This window comes from Dendrobates tinctorius, unplaced genomic scaffold, assembly GCF_039654945.1.
Source record: "Dendrobates tinctorius isolate UK_male_01 unplaced genomic scaffold, ASM3965494v1 ptg000160l, whole genome shotgun sequence".
Taxonomy (NCBI): Eukaryota; Metazoa; Chordata; class Amphibia; order Anura; family Dendrobatidae; genus Dendrobates; species Dendrobates tinctorius.
In genome coordinates, this window is record NW_027361827.1 from 6442238 (window position 1) to 6461782 (window position 19545).

Here is a 19545-nt window from a genome sequence, read left to right on the forward strand (position 1 = left end):
ATGGACTGCCCCTGACATGCTAACCCCTGGCACACTGCGATCAAACACGATCGCAGTATAACGAGGGTTTAGGGAAGCATCGGGAGGGAGGGGGCTCACTCCGTGCTTCCCTGAGACCCCCGCAGCAGCGCGTTGTGCAGCGCTGCTGCTGGGGCCTCCTTCCCTGCAGGTCCCCGGATCCAACATGGCGGCTATGACCTTCGGGGGCCTGCAGGGAGGCGGCTTCTTCATGCCTGCAAAGCGCCGGCATGAGGCAGCCTGCAGCACTGCCTGTGACAGATCGCTGATCTGTCACAGCGATCTGTGATGTGACAGATCAGCAATCTGTCACATGACAGTTATGTCCCCCCTGGGACATTGTAATAAAGTTAAAAAAAGTGTAAAAATAATTTATAAAAAAAATCGCTAAATAAATTAAAAAAATTTATATATTCCCTAATAAATTCATTTTTTGAAAATAAAATAAAATAAAAAAATAAAATAAAAGTAGACATATTTGGTATCGCCGCGTCCATAATGACCCACCCTATAAAACTGTCACACTAGTTAACCCCTTTATTGAACCCCTTAAAAAATAAAAATAAAAAACGAAGCAAAAAATAAAGCTTTATCATCATACCGCCGAACAAAAAGTGCAATAACGCGCAATCAAATAGATGGATATAAATAACCATGGTACCGCTAAAAACGTCATCTTGTCCCACAAAAAATTAGCCACAACACAGCATCATCAGTGAAAAAATAAAAAAGTTATAGCTCGCAGAATAAAGCGAAGCAAAAATAATTATTTTTTATATAAAATTGTTTTCATTGCATAAAAGCGCCAAAACATAAAAACCAACATAATGAGGTATCGCTGTAATCTTACTGACCCGAAGAATAAAACTGCTTTATCAATTTTCCGCATGCAGAACGGTGTAAACGCACCCCCCAAAAGAAATTCATGAAACGCTGGTTTTTGTTCATTCTGCGTCCCAAAAATCGGAATAAAAAGCGATCAAAAACTGTCACGTGCCCGAAAATGGTAATAATAAAAACGTCAACTCGTCCCACAAAAAATAAGTCCTCACATGATTCGGTGGGCCAAAATATGGAAAAATGATAGCTCTCAAAATGTGGTGATGCAAAAACTATTTTTACAATAAAAAGCGTTTTTCAGTGTGCGACAGTTGCCAAAAATAAAAACCCGCCATAAATAGTAAATCAAACCCCCTGTTATCATCCCCTTAGTTATGGAAAAATAATAGAATTAAAAAAAAAATGTATTTATTTCCATTTACCCATTACGGCTAGGGTTAGGGTTAGGGTTAGGGCTAGGGTTAGGGCTAGGGTTAGGGCTAGGGGTGTGTTGGGGTTAGGGTTGGAGTTAGAATTGGGGGGTTTCCACTGTTTTGGCACATCAGGGGCTTTCCAAACACGACATGGTGTCCGATCTCAATTCCAGCCAAAAAAGTCAAATGGCGCTGCTTCCCTTCCGAGCTCAGCCATGCGCCCAAATAGTGGTTTACCCCCACATATGGGGTATCAGCGTACTCAGGACAAAATTGCACGATAAGACAGCAGAATCTCGTTTCTCCTACTCCTGCAATGATTCAAAGCATTTCACCTTCATATTACCCCCTTCATGACCCAGCCTATTTTGACCTTAATGACCTGGCCATTTTTTGCAATTCTGAACAGTGTCCCTTTATGAGGTAATAACTCTGGAACGCTTCAACGCATCCTAGCGATTCTGAGATTGTTTTTTCGTGACATATTGGGCTTCATGTTAGTGGTAAATTTAGGTCAATAATTTTTGCGTTTATTTGTGAAAAAATCAGAAATTTGGCGAAAATTTTGAAAATTTCGCAATTTTCAAATTTTGAATTTTTATTCTGTTAAACTAGAGAGTTATGTGACACAAAATAGTTACTAAATAACATTTCCCACATGTCTACTTTACATCAGCACAATTTTGGAAGCAAAATATTTTTTTGTTAGGAAGTTATAAGGGTTAAAAGTTGACCAGTGATTTCTCATTTTTACAACAAAATTTACAAAACCATTTTTTTTAGGGACCACCTCACATTTGAAGTCACTTTGAGGGGTCTATATGGCAGAAAATACCCAAAAGTGACACCATTCTAAAAACTGCACCCCTCAAGCTACTCAAAACCACATTCAAGAAGATTATTAACCCTTCAGGTGTTTCACAGCAGCTAAAGCAATGTGGAAGGAAAAAATGGACATTTTAATTTTTCCAACACAAATTTTCTTTCAGCATCAATTTTTTCATTTTCACATGGGCAACAGGATAAAATGGATCCTAAAATTTGTTGGGCAATTTCCCCTGAGTACACCGATACATCATATGTGGTCATAAACCACTGTTTGTGCGCACGGCAGGGCTCAGAAGGGAAGGAGCGCCATTTGACTTTTTGAATGGAAAATATGCTGGAATATTTAGCGCTTGCCATGTCGCGTTTGGAGAGTCGCTGTGTGCCTAAACACTGGAGCTCCCCCACAAGTGACCCCATTTTGGAAACTAGACCCCCCAAGGAACTTATCTAGATGCATAGTGATAACTTTGAACCCCCAGGTGCTTCTCAAATTGATCCGTAAAAAAACAAAAGTACTTTTTTTTCACAAAAATTATCTTTTAGCCTCAGTTTTTTCATTTTCACATGGGCAACAGGATAAAATGGATCCTAAAATTTGTTGGGCAATTTCTCCTGAGTACACCGATATCTCATATGTGGTCATAAACCACTGTTTATGTGCACGGCAGGGCCCAGAAGGGAAGGAGCGCCATTTAACTTTTTGAATGGAAAATTAGCTCCAATCGTTATCGGACACCATGTCGCATTTGGAGAGCCCCTGTGTGCCCAAACATTGGAGCTCCCCCACAAGTGACACCATTTTGGAAACTAGACCCCTTAAGGAACTTATCTAGATGTGCAGTGAGCACTTTGAACCCCCAAGTGCTTCACAAAAGTTTATAACATAGAGCAGTGAAAATAAAAAATCATTTGTTTTTCCTCAAAAATGATTTTTTAGCATGCTATTTTTTATTTTCACAAGGGTAACAGGAGAAACTGGACCACAAATGTTGTTGTCCAGATTGTTCTGAGTACGCTGGTACCTCATATGTGGGGGGGCCACTGTTTGGGTGCACGGCAGGGCGCAGAAGGGAATGAGCGCCATTTGGCTTTTTGAAATGAAAATTAGCTCCAATCGTTAGCGGACACCATGTCGTGTTTGGAGAGCCCCTGTGTGCCTAAACTTTAGAGCTCCCCCACAAATGACCCCATTTTGGAAACTAGACCCCCTAAGGAACTTATCTAGATGCATAGTGAGCACTTTGAACCCCCAGGTGATTCATAGAAGTTTATAATGCAGAGCAGTGAAAATAAAAAATCTTTTTTTTTTCCTAAAAACAACTTTTTTAGTTGGCAATTTTTTATTTTCACAAGGGTACCAGGATAAATTGGACCCCATAAGTTGTTGTCCAGTTTGTCCTGAGTACGCTGGTACCCCATATGTGGGGGGGAACCACTGTTTGGGCACACGTTGGGGCTCAGCAGGGAAGTAGTGACATTTTGAAATGCTGACTTTGATGGAATGGTCTGCGGGCATCATGTTACATTTGCTGAGCCCCTGTGTGCCTAAACAGTAGAAACCCCCCACAAATGACCCCATTTTGGAAACTAGACCCCCCATGGAACTTATCTAGATGTGAGATGTGCACCTTGGAACCCCCAAGTGCTTCACAGAAGTTTATAACGCAGAGCCGTGAAAATAAAAAATAATTTTTTTCCCTCAAAAAAAATGATTTTTAGCACGCAATTTTTTTTTTCACAAGGGTAACAGGATAAATTGGATCCCAAAAGTTGTTGTCCAGTTTGTCCTGAGTACGCTGATACCCCATATGTGGGGGAGGACCACTGTATGGACACACGTCAGGGCTCGGAAGGGAAGTAGTAACGTTTTGGTATGCAGACTTTGATGGAATGGTCTGCGGGCATCATGTTACATTTGCAGAGCCCTTGATGTATCTAAACTGTGGAAACCCCCCACAAGTGACCCCATTTTGGAAACTAGACCCCATAAGGAACTTGTCTAGATGTGTGGTGAGCACCTTGAACCCCGAAGTGCTTCACAGAAGATTGTAACGCAGAGCCATGAAAATAAAAAATCTTTTTTTTCCTCAAAAAATGAATTTTTAGCTCGCAATTTTTTATTTTCACAAGGGTAACAGGAGAAATTGGACCCCAAAAGTTGTTGTCCAGTTTGTCCTGAGTACGCTGATACCCCATATGTGGGGAAGAACCACTGTTTGGGCACACGTCGGGGCTCGGACGGGAAGTAGTGACGTTTTGAAATACCGACTTGATCGAATGGTCTGCGGGCATCATGTTACGTTTGCAGAGCCTCTGATGTGCCTAAGCAGTGGAAACCCCCCACAAGTGACCCCATTTTGGAAACTAGACCACCCAAGGAACTTATCTAGATGTGTGGTGTGCACTTTGAACCCCCAAGTGCTTCACAGAAGTTTATAACGCAGAACCGTGAAAATAAAATTTTTTTTTTTTTCTCAAAAAATTATTTTTTAGCCCACAATTTTTTATTTTCACAATGGTAACAGGAGAAATTGGACCCCAGAAGTTGTTGTCCAGTTTGTCCTGAGTACGCTGGTACCCAATATGTGGGGAGGGATCACTGTCTGGGCACACGTCAGGGCTCGGAATGGAAGTAGTGACGTTTTGAAATGCAGACTTTGATGGAATAGTCTGCGGTCGTCATTACGTTTGCAGAGCCCCTGATGTGCCTAAACAGTGGGAACCCCCCACAAGTGACCCCATTTTGGAAACTAGACCTTCCAAGGAACTTATGTAGATGTGTGGTGAGCACTTTCAACCCCCAAGTGCTTCACAGAAGTTTATAATGCAGAGACGTGAAAATGAAAAAAACATTTTTTTTCCTCAAAAATAATTTTTTAGCCCCCAATTTTTTTTTTCCCAAGGGTAACAGGAGAAATTAGTCCCCAAAAGTTATTGTGCAATTTTTCCTGAGTACACTGATACCCCATATGTTGGGGTAAACCACTGTTTGGGCACACGTCGGGGCTCGAAATGGAGGGAGCACCGTTTGACTTTTTGAACGCAAAATTGGCTGGAATCAATGGTGGTGCCATATCGCGTTTGGAGACCCCCTGATGTGCCTATACAGTGGAAACCCCTCAATTCTAACTCCAACCCTAACCCCAACACATCCCTAACCCTAATCCCAACCCTATCCATAACCCTAACCCCAACACACCCCTAACCCCAACACTAACCATAACACTAACCACAAGCCTAACCCTAATTCTAACCCTAACCCTAATTCCAACCCTAACCCTAATTCTAACCGTAATTCCAACCCTAACCCTAATTCCACCCTAACCCTAATTCCAACCCTAACCCTCTTTCCAACCCTAACCCTCTTTCCAACCCTAACCCTCTTTCCAACCCTAACCCTCTTTCCAACCCTAATCCTCTTTCCAACCCTAACCCTAACCCTAACCCTCTTTCCAACCCTAACCCTAACCCTAATGGAAAAATAAAAATAAAAATATTGTCTTTATTTTATTAGTTATGCCTACCTATGAGGGTGATAATCGGGGGGTTCATTTACTTTTTATTTCATTTTGATCACTGTGAGAGTGATCAAAATGAAATAATGGAATCTGCAGTCGGCAGATTCGGGCGGGCGCACTGCGCATGCGCCCGCCATTTTATAAGATGGCGACACCCATGAACCGGACCCACCGGACACCGGGAGCGACGGGGGGACTTAGAAGGTGCCGGGGGCGGTGAGAGTGGGTGAGGGGGTTATTGGATGCTGGCAGGGAGCGGAGGGAATGGCAGGGGGGGCAGATGATGACAGCGGCGGCAGATCGCCGCTGTCATTCAGTGGCGGGGGGGCGATCACCGGTGGGGGGGTCGAATCGGTGTCTCCAGCCATGTCCGATGCTACAGCAGCATCGGCCATGGCTGGATTGTAATATTTCATCAATTTTCATTGATGAAATATTACTATCGCTCTGATTGGCTGTTTCACTTTTAACAGCCAATCAGAGCGATCGTAGCCACGTGGGGGCGAAGCGACGCCCCCTGTGGTGAATTACAAAGCCCCCTGTATCTGCGGGTCAGGTGACCTTTCAGTGACCCCGGTCACCCGACCCGCAGGGGGGCTTTGAATTCATGACACAGGGTATGCGTCATAGGTCGGATTGGCACCGACTTTCATGACGCATACGCTGTGTCACAGGTCGGGAATCGGTTAAACAGTGTAAATTTCTTTCAGCAATGCAGGGATAATCGGCTCAATTGAGAGCTCCTGGAAGGTATCCTGCGTTAAGATTCTCCGCACTGGTAGTTACTCCCATCTCCTATATAATCTGGACCCTGACTAGCACTCATTGTCAGAGTTAGCTTATGCTGCATGGTTGGAGATTGTTGGGGGTTGTTATTGAAGAAGGCGTTTGGTGGATTTATCTGTAACTTTTGCTAGGTTTTAAAAGTGTGATAATTCCCTTTCGTCTCCTACTTTGGTTTAACCCCATCCTCCACTCCCCTGTGTTTACCTCTGTTATTTACCTCTGTTATTTTTGTGTGTATTTTTGTATGATATTAAAAAGTAATCCGGGGAACAGGGCGAAGTAGGGCGCCCCCAGTGTGAGGGACAGGGAAGGAGCCCCTGGTCCAGGGACACATGACAACAGAATTGTGACATCTTGATTGAGGAATGTGTGGATCCCAGTGATATTTTTGAGTTGGAGTCAGGAGGAAGTGTAAAGGGCTTGGGTGTGTGGTTCAAAGGAAAGAGCAGAATCAATGGTTACCCTGAGGCAGCGAGCTTGTGGCACTGGGAAGAGTGGGGAGCCATTGACTTTTGATGGATAGGTGTTGTGAACACTTTTGACCTGTTCTCTGAGTTTGGGCTCCCTCTGGTGGTTGCTGCTGGTAATGTAGCTGGTCTGGCTGACAGAAGTCAATCACCTCAGTTGTTGCCGATGATTTGGTTTGCTTCCTGAGCATATTTTGAAGTCTGCTTGTCTCCTGCTCTGTCCTGCATCTTTCAGATAAGTTATTTGTCTTCTTGAATCTTTTTTTGCATTGGATCCATTTTTACTTGTCTCTGATTTTTGCTTAGCTGGTGTGAGTTCAGTCTAGTTCCCTGCTGGGACCTGTGCTGGACTCTGTTCCATATGCCACAGTGTATGTCAGTCTTTTTAGTATCCAGTTCACACCAAAGTTCTGATTTAGTGGAGGAAAGCTCGTGTGGCCTCAGTATTTTTGCATATCAGACGTGTTATATTTTTCTTAGGGTTTTTTGCGTGATTGCAGACAGTATCCTTTCCTGTCCTGTTCTATCTAGACAGTTTTGGCCCCATCATTTGCTTACTCTATTCTCTGCCTGTGTTTTGTGCGTCATCTTGTCTCACCGGCAATATATGTTCGGGGGCTATCTTTTCCTTTGGGGTACTACTCCGGGGCAGTTTAGCTTTCCTATTTTTCTCTGTAGGCTTAGTTAATTCTGTGGCTGTACCGAGGCGTCTAGGGCATCGTAGGTACATCCCATGGCTAATTCTAGTTGTGTTGTCAGTTTAGGGGTCTGCTATCCGCTAAGCTACCAACCTCTCTGGTTACCTGGTTGCCTAGTCTATTCCCCTGCTATCCTGCTCGGTTACCTAATCATAACAGATACTGTAGGTCTGTGGGGGCGGTTGAGTGGAGTGAGATGGAGGAAAGATGATGAATGCTGTTTTATCCATGTTCAGCTATAGAAATCTAGCAGATAAGAAAGATGATATATCCGACAGACATTGTGGGATTCTGGTTAGGAGGTGATATCGGGTCCAGAGAGGTAGATCTGTGAGTCATCAGCATAGACGTGATACTGAAGCCGTGGGACTCTATGAGCTGTCCCAGGCCAAAGGTGTAGATAAAGAAAAGCAGGGGTAATAGAACTGAACCTCGGGGGACACCAACAGATAGTGGGCGAGATGAGGAGGTTGTGTGTGAGTGAGAGTGGCTGAATGTCTGGTCTGTTAGGTATAAAGAGATCCAAGATAGTGCCAAGTCTGTGATGCCAATAGATGAGGGAATCTGTAATAAGAGGAAATGGTCCACTGTGTCGAAGGCAGATGATAGGACCAGGAGGAGAAGGACAGAGTAGTGACATTTGGATTTGGCAGTTATTAGGTTATTAGTGACTTTAGTCAGGTCAGTTTCAGTGGAATGGTGCGGTCGGAAGCTAGATTATAAGAGGTCAAAGATTTTCATACTTTGAGTCGCTCTCATGCTTAAATAGTGCCTTGCCACCGCCAGACCCATGTCATGCGGAATACTGCTGTAAAGTGCTGTGCCTCCACATCTTTGGAGGCAAAGATGACAAGAATCTCCACAGCAGCAACCTCCAACTGAGTAAGAAGATATAATGTGTCCCAAACATACGATGGGAGGGCAGTGACCTTGTCAATGTATAGCCTACTTCCAGGAGAAGTGGGAGGCAAGTTGATCGCACTACTGACTATGTGTTAGACATTTACCATATGTACCAGTGTCATCTACAATCTACCACACTGATGCACCCACAAGGCAAGAGATGTTGCCGCCTACTACTGACAAGGTAACTTCCAGCACAAACCCATAATTTAGGCCAAAGCCAGAAGACCCTCTAGAGACTAAACCATAACTTAGCCCACATGCCGCATCATTTTGTCCTGCAAAGACGCAGATTAAGATGTAGAAATATAACATTTTTTAGTGGTAAAAATGTAATATATTTATTTGCTGCAAATGTGTCATTTACATGATAGGTGGAACTGGACCCCACAATTTATTGTTCAATTTCTCCCAAAAATTGAATACACTCATACACTCATCACATTTTTGTAAATATTTGATTATATATTTTCATGGGACAACACTGAAAATATGACACTTTGATACAATGTAAAGTAGTCAGTGTACAGTTTGCATAACAGTGTAAATTTGGTGTTGTGACGCTAGTCACTTCTCACTGCCAAGCTGTGAGTCTGAATGGTCAAGGAGTCAAAGGTCAGAAGCCAGGAGGGTATGTCATAAACAGAAGGAAGAGACAAAAGCGTGGTCAGGAAACATTCCGAGGTCAGAATACCAGGAGGATAACTGATAAGAGCAGAAGGGGTTAAGCCAGTAGCGTAGCTACCGGGGGGAGCAGAGGGGGTAGTGGCCTCGGGCCCCACGGTCTGAGGTGGCCCACCCGGAGCTACACTACTGTAACTGAATCGTCGTGCACAGCGCGCCGATACAGTTACATTCTGCGGCGCGCTATGTGGCCCCTGAGCAGGCAGGGAGGCCTGGTTCCAGCAGTGGGCTCCCCCCCGCCTGTCATCACAGGGTCAGCTGTATTGGCATCCAGCCGGTACAGCGGACCGCAATGATGAGAGAAGGAGCGTTACACTCCTCCCATCATCCCCCTCTCACTGACAGTGGGCGCGATGATGTCAGGGGATGAGTGGGAGAGCAGGGAGCAGCGTAGGTCACATGAGCCAGGAGGAAGCGAGGTTAATATTGTATTTATTTTTTTTTACGGGGGTGCATTATATTACCGTCTGCCCATAGGTGGGGGAGTGTGCTGCCTTACATTTCAGTCTGCCTATAGGTGTGGGGGGTGTGTGCTGCCTTACATTACTGTCTGCCTATAGGTGTGGGGGGTGCTGCCTTACATTACTGCCTGCCAATAGGTGGGGGGTTGCCTTACATTACTGTCTGCCTATAGGTGGGGGGGTGTTGCCTTACATTGCAGTCTGCCTATAGGTGGGGGGTGCTGCCTTACATTACTGTCTGCCTATAGGTGGGGGGTGCTGCCTTACATTACTGTCTGCCTATAGGTGGGGGGTGCTGCCTTACATTACAGTCTGCCTATAGGGGGTGCTGTCTTACATTACACTCTGCCTTATATTAGAGTCTGCCTGGGGCTGCATTATATTACAGTCTGTCTATGGGGGGCTGCATTCTATTTCAATCTGCCTATGGGGGGGCTGCCTTACATTACACAAACAAAAAAAGCTGCAAAATGCCTAGACCTGTGGCAACCTCCAAATATCAAGTCATCATATAAGAAAATCAGGAAGTCATATTGCCATAAAAAATATACAATTTTTATTAGGTACCGTATTTTTCGGACCATATGGTCGCAATGCACGGTACCTGGTGCGCTGGTAGCAGCGGGCGAGGCTCTGCGGTGCGGTGGTGGCAGCGAGCGGCGCTCTGTGGTGCGGTGGTGGCAGCGGGCTGTGCTCCGGTGCAGGGGCGCCGGCTCCGCCGGCATTTCTTCGCAGCCCGGAGGCCCCCGCACACCCCTTGCTGGGCGCCGCCATGTTGCGGTGGCCTCTGGGAGCATGGACGCCGGCAAGATGGCCGCCGGTCCGGGGACGGCGCATGCGCAGCTTCAGATCTCGTCCCGAGATCTCGGGGGACGAGATCTCGTTGCCGAGATTTGAATTTTGTCCCCCGAGATCTCGGCACGAGATCTGAAGCTGCGCATGCACCGTCCCCGGACCGGCGGCCATCTTGCCGGGGTCCATGCTCCCGGAGGCCACCGCAACATGGCGGTGCCCAGCAAGGGGTGTGCTGGGGCCTTCGGGCTGCGAAGAAACGCCGGCGGAGCCGCCGCCCCTGCACCGGAGCACAGCCCGCTGCCACCACCGCACCGCAGAGCGCCACCCGCTGCCACCACCGCAGAGCCCACCTGTCCCTGCCACAGCTGCCCCTGCCCACCTGCCCCAGCATAGCTGCCCCTGCCCCAGCACAGCTGCCCCTGCCTCAGCTGCCCCTGCCCATGCCACAGCTGCCCCTGCCCCAGCACAGCTGCCCCTGCCCACCTGCCCCAGCACAGCTGCCCCTGCCACAGCTGCCCCTGCCCCAGCACAGCTGCCCCTGCCACAGCTGCCCCTGCACAGCCCACCTGCCCCAGCCCCAGCGCAGCTGCCCCAGCACAGAGCCGCCGCCACGGCACGAGCCTGGACCACTGAATGACCCCTGTGACTACTTCTCCACCTGTGCCGGACCCCTTCCCAGGTAAGCTGAATTCGGACTGTAAGACGGACCCCCATTTGACACATTATTATTTTTTTCCCTATTTTCCTTCTGAAAATAGGGGTGCGTCTTATGGTCCGGTGCGTCTTATAGTCCAAAAAATACGGTATTTTTTAAAATGGTACAATAAACCTTTTTTAAAAAAAAAATAAATAAAAAATGAGGACAAACAAAGCAAAAAGAATGGCTATTGGAGGAAATTAAAAAAAGCCGTATGGTATGCACTAACAAGTGAAATGATATAAATTATCACACAATGCAAGTAATACGAGTGTACAAATATATCAAGCAGCCAAGAAGCTTGGAAACAAAGTGCAAAAGCGCATAAGAAACCAATAACTAGCTTTACAATGATTATGGTATTATAAAGACATGAAAATAGCATATACTGTATTATATCCAACTAGATGGTGGCCCGATTCTAACGCATCGGGTATTCTAGAATATATATGCAGTTTATTTTTGAAGATTTACCGTATATACTCGAATATAAGCCGAGATTTTCAGCCCGTTTTTTGGGCTGAAAGTCCCCCTCTCGGCTTATATTCGAGTCATATACACCGGGGGGTCGGAGGGGGAGAGGGGGCGGGGGTGTCAGGTCATACTTACCTGTCCTGACGCTGTCTCTTGAGCTCCCAGCTTCTCTGCGCTCTCTGTTCCTGCCTTCAGCGGTCACGTGGTACCGCTCATTAAAACTCATGAATATGCGCATATTCATGAGTTTTAATGAGCGGTATCACATGACCGCTGAACGCAGGAAGAGAGAACGCAGGAAGAGAGAGCTCGAAGAAGCTGGGGGCTCAAGAGACAGCGTCAGGACGGGTAAGTATAGCGATACTCACCTGTCCTGCGTCTATGGGTGCTTGCTTCTGTCTGTCATCGGTCAGTGACTTGAGACAGCAGAGGGCGCGGTGATGTGATTAGTGCGCGCCGCGCCCCCTGCAGTCTGAACGTCACTGACTGATGACGTTGCAGATAGCGGTGAGCAGCCATGGACGCAGGACAGGTGAGTATCTGACACCCAGCGATGGAGAGGTGAGTATGTCATTTTTTTATTTTTACATGCTGCAGCAGCGGCAGCACATGGAGGAATAATCTTAAGGAGCTTCTAATGGGGGCAGCATATGGGGGAACAATCTATGGAGCTTCTTATCGGGGCAGTATATGGGGGAATAATCTATGGAGCTGCTTATGGGGGCAGTATATGGGGGAACTATATGGAGCTTCTAATGGGGCAGCATATGGGGGAATAATCTATGGAGCTTCTAATGGGGGCAGCATATGGGGGAACAATCTATGGAGCTTCTTCTGGGGACACCATATGGGGAAATAATCTATGGAGCATTTCCCACCCTAGACTTATACTCGAGTCAATAAGTTTTCCCAGTTTTTTTGTGGCAAAATTAAGAGGGGTCGGCTTATACTCGGGTCGGCTTATACTCGAGTATATACGGTAATACTAATGCAATAATGCGCCCCCCAATCTTGATATTTATGGTTCTCTCACCCCCAATCCTCATATGCATGGTCCTCTCACCCCCCAATCCTGGTATGCATGGTCCTCTTGCCTCTCTTTCCTGGTATGCATGGTCCTCTTACTCCCCTTTCAGGGTATGCATGGTCCTCTCACCCCCCAATCCTGGTATGCATGATCCTCTCACCCCTCTTTCCTGGAATGCATGGTCCTCTTACCCCCCTTTCGGGGTATGCATGGTCCCCTCACCCCCCAATCCTGGTATGCATGGTCCTCTCACCCCCAAATCCTGGTATGCATGGTCCCCTCACCCCCCTATCCTGGTATGCATGGTTCCCTCACCCCCTTTTCTTGGTATGCATGGTCCCCTCACCCCCCTTTGCTGGTATGCATGGTCCTCTCACACCCCAATCCTGGTATGTATGCTCACCATCACCTCCCTTTTCCTGGTATGCATGGTCCTCTCACCCTCCAATCCTGGTATGCATGGTCCCTTCACCCCCCTTTCCTGGTATGCATGGTCCTCTCACCCTCCAATCCTGGTATGCATGGTCCCCTCACCCCCCTTTCCTGGTATGCATGGTCCCCTCCCCCCCCAATCCTGGTATGCATGGTCCCTTCACCCCCCTTTCCTGGTATGCATGGTCCCCTCACCCTCCAATCCTGGTATGCATGGTCCCCTCACCCCCCTATCCTGGTATGCATGGTCCCCATACCCCCCTATCCTGGTATGCATGGTCCCCTCACCCCCCTTTCCTGGTATGCATGGCCCCCTCACCCCCCTTTCCAGGTATGCATGGTCCCCTCACCCCCCAATCCTGGCATGCATGGTCCCCTCACCCCCCAATCCTGGTATGCATGGTCCCCTCACCCCCCTTTCCTGGTATGCATGGTCCCCTCACCCCCCTTTGCTGGTATGCATGGTCCCCTCACCCCTCAATCCTGGTATGCATGGTCCCCTCACCCCCCTTTCCTGGTATGCATGGTCCCCTCACCCATCTTTCCTGGTATGCATGGTCCCCTCACCCCCCCTTTCCTGGTATGCATGGTCCCCACACCCTCCTTTCCTGGTATGCATGGTCCCCACACCCTCCTTTCCTGGTATGCATGGTCCCCACACCCCCCAATCCTGGTATGCATGGACCTCTCACCCCCCTTTCCTGATATGCATGGTTCCCTCACCCCCCAATCCTGGTATGCATGGTCCCCTCACCCCCCTTTCCTGGTATGCATGGTCCCCTCACCCCCCTTTCCTGGTATGCATGGTCCCCTCACTCCCCAATCCTGGTATGCATGGTCCCCTCACCCCCCTTTCCTGGAATGCATGGTCCCTTCTCTCCCCTTTCCGTGTAGCCACGACCAATCAGCGTCGCGGCCCTCTGTCCGTGACCAATCAGCAACGCGGCCCTGTAGCTGAGACCAATCACTGCCGGGGCCCTCTAGCATGTAAAAAAATAATATTAAAAAATAAAAAAAAGTTATTCTCACCTTCCGACGGCCTCCTGTCTTCTTTCCATGAGCCTGGACTCGAGTTCCCAGCAATGCTTTGTAGCTTAGACCGCTGCTGCTATCATTGGATATAATGTAGTATATGCTTTTTTCATGTCTTTATAATACCATAATCATTGTAAAGCTAGTTATTGGTTTCTTATGCGCTTTTGCACTTTGTTTGCAAGCTTCTTGGCTGCTTGATATATTTGTACACTCGTATTACTTGCATTGTGAGATAATTTATATAATTTCACTTGTTAGTGAATACCATACGACCTTTTTCATTTCCTCCAATAGCCGTTCTTTTTGCTTTGTTTGTCCCCATTGTTTAATTTTTTTTTTTAAAAAAGGTTTATTGTACCATTTTAAATATTACCTAATAAAAATTGTATTTTTTTATGGCAATATGACTTCCTGATTTTATTATATGATGACTTGCCTTACATTACAGTATGCTTAAGGGGGGCTGCATTATACTATTGAGTCTGCTTATGGGGGGCTGCCTTATATTACAGTCTGTTTATGGGGGGCTGCATTATACTCTATAGAGCCTACCTATGGGGGCTGCATTATACTATATTGATGACTATCTAGTGTTTTATACTACTGTATATAAAGGCAATCTAGGAGGCCATCAAACAGTGTGGAGATTACAGTGAGGGGACCATCATACAGTGTTGGAGCCATCAAACAGTTTGAGGGATACTAAGGGGTCACTATGTATACAGTGAGGGGGCATCATGCTGTGTATAGGGGAGCTGTACAGGGGGGGAGACTCGGGACATTATTAAATGTAAAGTGGGCGCTTATTGTCATAGGGGAACTCAGGTTACTGTGACTATCAAAGGGGCACACACAGGGCAATATTACTTTCTAGAGGGCAAAATATGGACACTGATTTCTAGATGGTTCCTTTAGAATTTAAAGGGCACACAGAACCACACTGCAGGTGCAGTAATAGGGACACATAAAGCAGCAGCAGCTCAGCATTGGGGTATCAGCAGGATGAGGAGTTTGTGCATGTGGTGAATAGATGGTGATGGGGCTTGAATATGAGAAGTGAAACGTGTCTTTGTTGTATTCTCTGTACCCGAGTCCTGGCTGGAGGAATTGTCATGTCAGTCTGGGCCAGATGGAAAAGATGGGAAAAATAACGATTCCATCAGAAAGAACGTCAGCTGTAAGTCACCAACTATAACTGTGCAGTAATCACTTATATGTTCTGCAGGACTGGTATTTACCACTGACCATATGGCGGTAATATCCATGTTGGTCTTTATATAGAGATTATTTTCTGTAACAGCACAGTCACCTCCTACATCCACTATTAGGGTGCGTCACCGAGTTGTAATCAAGGTTACCTGGCTAGGGGCCCACTTAGTAGTTTCGGCCCCTTGAACCAAAACCCTAGCTACGCCTCTGGGTTAAACAGTCGGATGGTTAAAACGATGTCCAAGGTCAGGCAGCAATAGACCAAGCATACATAACTCAAGGCAGAGGAAGCAGAAGCCTAACTTGTTAAATGTACGTCTGACAGAGGTCTGGAGAAACAGCTCAGTTAAGCAGCATGGCAATCACCTGGAATAATGAACACTTGGAGATAGCTGACGCCTCTCAGTCTCAGATTGGATAGTCGTGTTGTCAATCAACACACTGACAGCTCAGCACGCCCCTGTACCTGGTTGGATGGCTGAGCTGCCCTCCTCTCTACCATCATGCTGATAACAGCTTGTAGTATTGTACTATTAGGCCGGGATCACACATGTGAGAAATTCGGACGAGTCTCACATCTTAATACCCGGCTCTGCCGCCGGCACTCGGGAGCGGAGCATGCGGCTGCATAGAAGTACATGCAGCCGCACGTTCCACTCCCAAGTGTCGGCGGCAGTGCTGGGTATTAAGATGCGAGACTCGTCCGAGTTTTTCACATGTGTGATCCCGGCCTTACTTCAATAAACCAGTACAACAGCAAGGGCTCTCTGTGCCTGTAACAATGCCAAGGAGGGAGAAGTTGCAGAACATGGTCAAGGGGTACTTAAGTGACCATACATGCGTCCTTTCTGACACTTCAGTTCCCTTTAGTTATTGGGTTTCCAATCTGAATGCTTGGCCCGAGCTCTCCTTATACGCCTTGGAGGTGCTGGTCTGCCATGCTGCTAGTGTGATATCAGAGCGTGTTTTCAGTTCCGCTGGGTCAATCATCACTGATAGGCGCACACGCCTCTCCATGGAAAATGCAGACAGACTTCCTCCGAATAAATTCAACAAGGACTAGATATATCCTCAGTTTACAATCCCTCCAGATGACACAAGCCAACCTAAGTTCACGATAAATGCTGATTCATGCTACTGCTAACGTCAACCCCTTTGCATAAAACCCCTTTTCCATCCTTCGTCAATCATGACTCAGGTCACATGGCTAATTTTTACAAACCCTATGCACATTGTGCAGTGGAAAAACCAGGACAGTATTCCTACTCCAGCCTAACTACTATTTGTGATTGGAGGCCCTTGGGATGCTGGCTTCCAGTGTCAACCATGACTCAGCCCATATAGCTAATTTTTACAAACCCTATGCACATTGTGCAGTGGACAAGTCTTGAATGTAGAGTGGTCCTACCAAACTAATATTTGCCATTGGAGATAGGGGATATATATTGAATATAAATCTAGGTTTGGTATTTATTCTTGTGTACCTGTAAAAGTGGCGTAATACTCCGACAATTTTATTCCCAGAAACCATATGTGAGTCAAAAATGCATGCAGGCATATTCTCCAGGCTCTTCCCATTCTGTTTCATCACTTTCCCATCCATTTCAGCCTTTTCTCAGGCGCCCAGACCCCTTTGTAGAGTACAGCAGAAAATTACTCGCACTTCCCATTGACTAGCATTGTATTCGCTATTCAGAACGAATATGCAATTTTTACAAAGTACTCGTTACGAGTATAGCAATTATGAATATTACGGTACTCGTTCATCACTAATAATAAAGTTTATAAATTATTCATTTTTGTGGGTGAACTTGACCAATTAGTACACACTATTTTCTTCTTTAGCTTTGTTCCTAATAATTGCATCCCAGACACACTGAGGGATAGAACTGTGACAGCTGTGACCTCTAAATAACTCAACACACAGCTATTAATGTGTAAACTGCTGGCAACAAAACTGAGTGCACCCATAAGTGAAAAAGGCCTATATGTGCCCAAATTGTCAATATTTAGTGTGGCTACTAGAGTTGAGCGAAACGGGTCGAAAAAATTCAAAAGTCGCTAACTTTTGGCAAAGTCGGGTTTCATGAAACGAAACCCGACCCTAGGATGAGGTCGGCCACGAGGTCGGCGACTTACGCGCCAAAGTCGCGTTTCAAAAGTTTGTTTTGCGCTCTTTTTCAGCCAATCAGGATCCACGGACACTGTGGGCAACGTGATGACATAGGCACGGGTCACCACCATCTTTCAGAAGGGCATGCAAGTGATTGGCTTGCTTTGGTGGGCATCACAGGGGGTATAAAAGGGCGTGCACGCCGACCGCCATGTTACTCATGCTGATCTCAGAATAGAGAGAGCTGCTGCTGCTGCTGATTTTGTAGGGAGAGCGTTAGGCAGGGAAGAAGACACCAAAAACTGCTTCTGCTGCTAGCGATTTGGCCTGCACAACACACCAGTCACTGTGTGTGCAGTGCAAGGGGAGGCTATATTGTGGTGTATCAGTGGTGTTGGTTGTTGGGCTGCCTTCTAAGGCTTCCTGACATTCCTGCATTGCTGTTTACCCACTGCTCCGCAAACTGCTTTTTTAAAAGCAGTCCCAATTTTTTTTTTTGTCCTGCTGAGAAGAAGAAAAAAAAACTGCTTCTGCTGCTAGCGATTTTGCCTGTACAACACACCAGTCACTGTGCAGTGCAAGGGGAGGCTATATAGTGGTGTATCAGTGGTGTTGGTGGTTGGGCTGCCTTCTAAGGCTTCCTGACATTCCTGCATTGCTGTTTACCCACTGCTCCGCAAACTGCTTTTTTGAAAGCAATCCCAATTTTTTTTTTTTGTCCTGCTGAGAAGAAGAAAAAAAAACTGCTTCTGCTGCTAGCGATTTTGCCTGTACAACACACCAGTCACTGTGCAGTGCAAGGGGAGGCTATATAGTGGTGTATCAGTGGTGTTGGTTGTTGGGCTGCCTTCTAAGGCTTCCTGACATTCCTGCATTGCTGTTTACCCACTGCTCCACAAGCTGCTTTTTTAAAAGCAATCCCAATTTTTTTTTTGTCCTGCTGAGGTACTGAGCGTGCATTTTTTCACACCATACAGCGGTGTACGCTCCTCACACAGTACCGTGTAACGGCTGTTATCACAGCCACAGTGAAGCTATCAGTGAGTCACTCTGTGAGAATAAGTCGAGGACATGTTCCGTTCTTACAGACCTGCACTCTAGGGAGATTCCAATTCTGCCCAATTCTACATACACCTTGTAGTTTGTGATACACTTGCCAATTTCTGCCTGTGACATAGCGCTCAGATATTCAGTGGGCCTCACACAATCCATAAGTGTCCAGTGTCCACAAGTGTGTGCAGAAATTAAAAATCTCCCTTATCCTCTAGTCACTTTGGTCACAGCTCTGCCATCGAGCCTGTGACAGAGCGCTCAGATACTCAGTGGGCCTCACACAATCCATAAGTGTCCAGTGTCCACAAGTGTGTGCAGAAATTAAAAATCTCCCTTATCCTCTAGTCACTTTGGTCACAGCTCTGCCATCGAGCCTGTGACAGAGCGCTCAGATACTCAGTGGGCCTCACACAATCCATAAGTGTCCAGTGTCCACAAGTGTGTGCAGAAATTAAAAATCTCCCTTATCCTCTAGTCACTTTGGTCACAGCTCTGCCATCGAGCCTGTGACAGAGCGCTCAGATACTCAGTGGGCCTCACACAATCCATAAGTGTCCAGTGTCCACAAGTGTGTGCAGAAATTAAAAATCTCCCTTATCCTCTAGTCACTTTGGTCACAGCTCTGCCATCGAGTCTATGACAGAGCGCTCAGATACTCAGTGGGCCTCACACAATCCATAAGTGTCCAGTGTCCACAAGTGTGTGCAGAAATTAAAAATCTCCCTTATCCTCTAGTCACTTTGGTCACAGCTCTGCCATCGAGCCTGTGACAGAGCGCTCAGATACTCAGTGGGCCTCACACAATCCATAAGTGTCCAGTGTCCACAAGTGTGTGCAGAAATTAAAAATCTCCCTTATCCTCTAGTCACTTTGGTCACAGCTCTGCCATCGAGCCTGTGACAGAGCGCTCAGATACTCAGTGGGCCTCACACAATCCATAAGTGTCCAGTGTCCACAAGTGTGTGCAGAAATTAAAAATCTCCCTTATCCTCTAGTCACTTTGGTCACAGCTCTGCCATCGAGCCTGTGACAGAGCGCTCAGATACTCAGTGGGCCTCACACAATCCATAAGTGTCCAGTGTCCACAAGTGTGT